Source organism: Rousettus aegyptiacus, unplaced genomic scaffold (assembly GCF_014176215.1).
Source record: "Rousettus aegyptiacus isolate mRouAeg1 unplaced genomic scaffold, mRouAeg1.p scaffold_m13_p_3, whole genome shotgun sequence".
Lineage (NCBI taxonomy): Eukaryota > Metazoa > Chordata > Mammalia > Chiroptera > Pteropodidae > Rousettus > Rousettus aegyptiacus.
Window position 1 is genome coordinate 30,545,258 of NW_023416306.1, and position 6,801 is coordinate 30,552,058.

The window sequence follows — 6,801 nt, forward strand, 5'->3', positions numbered from 1 at the left end:
ATCTCTTAGAGCTGACGGAGTACTTACCTGTAATAGCAATAATTTCACAAGATCGTACTACAAAGCAAGTTTTAATTAGCAATGACAGAAAAAAATAATAATAAACTGAATGAGTATAAAGTAAAATGTCAGGAGACCTCAGTTCTTATCTAGACCATTTTTCAATGTCTGTAGCAGTGCTTATAGTATAAGTCCGTAAGTATTTACTGATTGAAGGATGAAGGAAAGATAGGCTTTTTAAGCTAAGGACTTCTGGCAAGATGATGTGTGCACATGTGAGGAAATGAAAAAACCAGAGCAGAAAACAGAAGACACATAGTATGATATATATAGGTCCAACATCCTCTCCACCTCAAAATTCTGATTTAATTAGTTTGGAGTAGAGCTGAGGGATCCTATTTTTAAAAAGCTCCCCGGATGATTTTAATGTAATGCCAGCATTGAGCACCATTAGACTAGGTTCTTTATAAGCCCTCATTAGCCCAGCTCAGGCTTCAGCATTTGCAAGCTCTTGGCCCCATTGGATTCTGCCTGCCAGACCCAGGGAGGGCCTGTCAATCTAACAGGGTCTTTGCCCTCCAAAAGTAAACCTAGCTACCATATGATTCCTTTTACTGGGGTAGGTGCTATGAGAGTGAGTAACACTGCAAATGCTGTAGCTAGAAACCTGGAAAAGGGAAGAAGAAGACTTGATCTTTCCAGTGTTTATCTAAATTTGGATCAGTACACTGAGGAAGATTTTAAGCAGGGTAACTTAGCCTAATCAAAAGAGATGCCTGATCCTAAAGACAATGGTCATTCTCTGGGCTGCTGGAGGTTGGAATATCTAGCCCAACTCTCCTAGACTGCAAGAGCAAGAAACTAAAAAAGTGTTAAACTTCTGGATTCTGGAACTGACTGAGAATACAGACAACAAAAGACAAATCTTTTTTTGAAGCAGAGCTTCTCCTAGGGACTGCAGAGGCCATCCAACAATGAAATGGAAAATCAATTTGCACTTGGAAACAGGATAAAGTAGTGAGAAATGACCTAATAAAATTGTAAAGAGCATGAACTTTGGAGCCAATCCTATTCATATGGCCTATTATCTATTGTCACATAACAAATTCCTCCAAAATTTAGTGGCTTAAAACATTTATTATTGCACCTCCCCCACCACAGCACCGCCTTTCCACATCTCCCTTGGTCCCTCTCACTGCCTCTGAGAGGAGACCATATTTTCTGTCTGTGGAGTGTTATCCCTTTTCTGATAAACTTTCCTTTTGACTCTAAAAGACAAATTTAGTATCTCATAGTTTCTGTGGGTCAGGAATCTGGGTATGGCTTAATTGGATCCTCCGGTCAAGTTTTTTTCAGATTGCAATCAAAGTAACAGTCTGACTGCAAAAGATCTACTTCCAACTTCACTCATGTGATCGTTAGCAAGACAAAATTCTTCCTGGGCTGTTGGACTGAGAGCCTCATTTCCTTATTGGCTATTGGCTAATCTCAGTTCCTTGTCATGTGGTTCTCTCCAACATGGCAGTTTGCTTCATCAAAGCATGCAAGCTGAGAAGGCAATAGAATCTGCTAGCAAGACAAAAGTCATAATCTTGTGTAACCTAATCAAAGAAGTTTTATCTCCTCATTTTCGCTGTATTCTACTTATCAGAAGCAAGTCACACTCAAGGGAAGGTGATTGATTACACAAGAACATGAACACTACCACAAGGCTTGACCATTGGGGTGGGAGGTGGGCATCTTAGAAATCTGCCTACCACACCTTGATTTGAGTTCTAGCTCTGGTACTTGTGACCTTCAGCAAGCTACGTGACCTCAATTTCCTAGGGAATAATAGTAGTATACTTTATAAGATGGTTTTGAGGTTTAAATGAGGAAATGCACTTAAATTACCTGCTACATAACAAATGCCCAGTACTCGTTTGTTATTACTTAGATCCTGGACACCAGGGAGGGGACTGTGGCTAGGAAGTGAAGATAGTCTAAGCAGAACAAGATCTGAAGATTGTGATGTAAGCTCTGAGGCATCTCAGTTTCTCAGTTAAAAGTTAAGAAGAAAGCGTTAAGGTCCTCTGCCCTCTAGGCACTTGAGTATAACCAGGGCCAGTTATACTCATCAGCAAGGTAAGTGTATCTTCAGAAGCAACTCAAACTTTAATAGAAAGCCAGAGCCTACATGCCCCTACTATCTTCATTAGTTTTTCCAGTCTAGTATTTGAAAGTTCTTCAGCGTTCAAATGGAGTTCACATTAGACTTAGTGTGCAGGTTGCTGAAAGTTAGAACTCTGAGATCCAGGAAATGAGGAAGGAAAGAGGGATAAAAAAAAATCAGTAATGAAGGGAACTCAAGAATCTCAAGAGGAAGAGACCAAAGTACTCAGGGTCGGAACTCAGTTGCTGCCTTTCTGGGAGCCCTCAGGCAGGAGAATACGATTGGAGTAAGAACCCTGTTGCCGGGGAACCCCCTACCAACTTTATGATCCTTTAAGACATGCTCTAAGGCCACTAAAAGTTTACCCATCCTGCAAGTTCTTCATTTTTTGGAAAATGTCTCCAAATCCCTCCACAGAGAAATTTAATATAAATAACTCAGTTTGACAAATATTTATTAACTATTTTTTATATCAGACATAGTGAGAGGATACAAAAGTAAACAAAGCACAGTTCCTATCCTTAAATAGTTTCTAAGGTGATAGGAAAGATCTGTAAGAAATAATGAGGAGGAACTAAACTAGGACAGTAAATAAGGATGGGGTGGGGGAAAGGAACAAATCCTTAACATTTCCCACCATGTGAAGTAGCTAAGAGTGATAGAACTTGGCCTACAATGACTAGGATCATAGTAGAGAATATTCTTTCTTTTGTAGTAAAAGATTGGGTAAGAAGGCAAGAGAGAGAAAGAGTTTTAAAGTTAAATTGGCTAGAAGGATAATGCTACAGTTAATTGATAGATAGGAAATCCAGATAGGAATAGGTTTGGGGAGAAAAATTTATTTCTATATTGTTTAAGATTATGTGGGAAAATCCTGGCAGATATATACCCATTATACAATGCGTGATGTAAAACTGGACCCTGAGAGAGCAGTACAGGCTAAAGATAGAAATTTCAATAAAGGTGTAACTATTTTAATTCCCATTTTGTCAATAAAGAAAATGAGGCAAAGCCAGAATGCAAACCCAACCATCTTTCACCACAGCTCAAGCAGTTAGCCATAATGCTATATTGCCTCTCAAGTACTAGAGGAATTCAGCAGAACCTGTGGAAAGAATCAAGATAGGCTTCACAAGGGAAGTAGCATGTATAAGAGATGGATCTCAAAGTATATATACAACTGGACATGCAAAGATGGAAGGTATGGTATTCCATCCACAGAGAATAAGTAGCACAAATAATTTAGAATATGAAAATATTAAATGTATATAGGTATTTAAAAGTAAGCTTGCAAAGACTTTGAGGGTTGGGTGCCAGGAGACTATATAATGAGAAGGGTACAAAAGTCAGCTAACAGAGAACAGCCACTTATAAGAAGTAGGAAGAACTGACCAAAAAAAAAAATGGTCTGAGAGAAAAAACAGGAAAATAAGGAAACTACTTGTACATTCTTCCATTATAAATCTTATCTTATTGAAGAGTAATTATACATCTTTTTTTTAGACTCAGAGATCCTCAACAGCAAAGGACAAATTTTCTCTATCTTTATCCCTAACATATACGCACAACACCTAGCAAAGGTGCCCCAAAAAGATCTATTGGCTAATTGAATAAATGAATGAATGAATGAAAGAGAACGTTTTAAGAATTGGTTGTTGTCAGAGATAAACAAAGCTGATTACTAGTCAAAGTCGTAAGAACAGATTTCAGTCAGTAATATTCTATCGCATTAGGGAAAATAGTCTAGTGTGAACTGAATTCAACTTTGATTTGTACAGAAGTAATTGGGTGGTTTAAATGGAGAAAGAAAAAGAATAGGGAGGTGGTTGAAGGGGAAGAGCTCAGTAGAGTCAGAGACATGAAAAATTTCAAAAAACGAGAAGGGAAAGTGTTGGTTCATGCAAAACCCATCTGAGTTTGCTAACTGTTACTTACTGAAGTAAGGCTTTTACCCTTCTACAAAGAGTAGGAGATAGAAATCCTATCTATCCTCAAGTGCTGGATGCAACAAACAGTAAATTTGGGGGGCAATCTTGAGTTTTCTCAGGAAGGCGCTTTAAAAGAGGCCAGAGTCATACTAGGCATGCAACCTTGAGCTGTGTGGGTCCCAGACCTGGCTGGTCCCCAGGTCTGACTGTGATCCAGGCTTATGGCTAGGAATAAGATCCCAGATTTACAATATTACATTAATATAATAAGGTGCCTGTGCCTAAAATATGTAAACATAATTCAACTTACTGTATCACACATGTGTGGCTGAATACCACTATTGTACTCTTATATACATGGAGCCCATGCACTACCTGCAACAGAAATGTGCTCCCCACAATGAAGTTGGTGCCTGCCGGTTCATTCTCATGTCGGCCCCTTGTGCATTCTTCCAACTGGGTGTTTCATCACCAAAATCTTCCCTTCCTGATCAGCTTGGCACTGACAAGCTGTTAGAAACTATGTTAGTGTTTGCTAAAGTCTTTATAGGACAAGGTTGAAAAGGAGTCAAGTAGAGGGCTCAGAGGAGTGTGGCTAGAGTTTGGTCAATGAGAGTATCTTTGTCATTACTAATTATTGTTTAATGCTGCAGAGATTTCCTTTTAACAGCTTTACTGAGGTATAATTTATATATCGTAAAATTCGCCTGTTTTTTTTCTTTAATTCATCTGTTTTAAGTACACATTTCAATGATTTTCAGCAAATTTTCAGAGTTATGCAGCCATCAACACAATTCAATTTTGAAACATATCCATTGCCCTCAAAAAAGTTTTATTGTGACGATTTGCAGTCACTTTCTGTTGCCATCCCTAGCCCCAGGCAATCACTAATCTACTTTCTATCTCTATGGATTTGCTTTTCTGTACTATTCATATGAATGGAACTACGCAGTGACACAAAGACATGTCTTCTGTGCATGGCTTCATTTGTTTAGCATGTTTTTGAAGTACATCTGTGCTATGACATTTATCAATACTTCATGACTTTTTATTGGTGAATAGTATTCCATTGCATGGGTAGAATTTTCTTTGTTCATCAGTTGATGGATATTTTAGTTGTTTCCAGTTTGGAGCTATTAATAATGCTGCAATGAGTAATCACATATAGGTTTGTGTGTGGACATAAGAAACTGGCAAAATGTTTTCCAAAGTAGTTAGACCATCTTTCTTTCCCACCAGCGATATACAAGGATTCCAGTTTCTCCACATCCCTACCAAACACTTGGTATTATCTGTGTTTTTGATTGTGGCCATTCTGCATGTGTATGTATAAATAGTATCTCATAATTTTAATTTGCACTTTTTTTTATGCCTACAGCACCAGATCTTCCTAGGTGGTCTCTCATCCAAGTACTAAACAGGCTCGACCCTGCTTAGCTTCCGAGATCAGACAGGATCAGGCATGTTCAGGGTGGCATGGTGGTAGACTAATTTGCACTTCCTTAGTGGCAAATTTTGAGCACCCTTTCATATACTTCTTAGCCATTTATATGTCTTCTAAGTATTTTTCCCATTTTTAAATTAGGTTATTTATCTTTTTATTCTACAGAGATTTCGAGCACTGAACAAAGGCCTCTGAATTTGGCAATTTGAGATCACTGCTGTGATAGACAACTGTGATTTTGGGAGCTTCCCAACATCTTTTAAACATATTATGATTCACACTTTTCTAGAATCTAGAAATTCATTTTCCTAGTTTCCCACTGCCTTCCTTCTACCACTCTTAGGCTTCAAAACAGAAGAAGCTAGCATGAGGAGGCAGGTGCCCCATAGAACACATTTTCTGGAGAAGGCAGTGTTTGGGGCCTCCAACTTTCAGTCAGTAGTGATGGAATGGTCTGGTGTAAATAATTGATCTCTGTGACATTTGTTGTAAAGTCTATGCCCAGTGCAATGGCAGTGGGGTCTTTGCTGGTGCAGTTCTGTGGTATAATTTAGGTACTTCTTTTTTTTGACTGCTTAGACTCCAAGCCTCCTAGAGATTATGTGAACTTCCCAATATTCCAATTCTTTTCTGCTTAAACTAGCTAGAGTGAATTCTACTATTTGCAAGTAAGATCTTGCCTGATATAATAGGATTCCAGTTTCAAAGTTTGAAGGATTTCAAAGACAGAGCTTGAATCCATACTGAATAAGGAGAAGGAACAAAGGAAGCAAAAGTAACAGGTTGTAGATACTCCTTTAAAATGATATTTAGGAGAAGATTCATTAAACTATAATAAATACAAAAGAAATTGCAACTAAAACAGCCAAGAAGTCTTAAACCCATAAAATTAGCAAAACTAAAGAAAAATTATAAATCTAAAAGCAGTAAAAGTAGAATAGAAATGTTACTCCCATGCTTAAAATTCATGTCCTTGCCTGGCATATTTGGAACTCAAATGAATAAAATTCCACTTGTGGGAATACAGTCCATGAAAATTCTTCAAATAAATGGAGGAAACCCTGTACAAAAAAATTTTGTACAAGGATTATCTAAACAGTGAAATTTGAAAATCAAAATGCCCACCCAACAATTCAACAAATTCTAATTTATTTGTTCCTGTCAAGTATTTATTGAATATCTATTTATGAGTAACATTATACTCTTATACAAATGGATAAATATCAATTGACCATACAAGAGATGTAAGGGCCCATGCTTTCAAAAAAAAATTTATT

At 37.7% G+C, this 6,801-nt stretch overlaps 1 pseudogene; it reads right to left on the reverse strand.

Annotated features, from left to right (window-relative positions):
- Window positions 1–5,449: 5,449 nt before the first annotated feature.
- On the reverse strand, window positions 5,450–5,568 carry LOC118600468 (annotated as a pseudogene).
- Window positions 5,569–6,801: the final 1,233 nt, after the last annotated feature.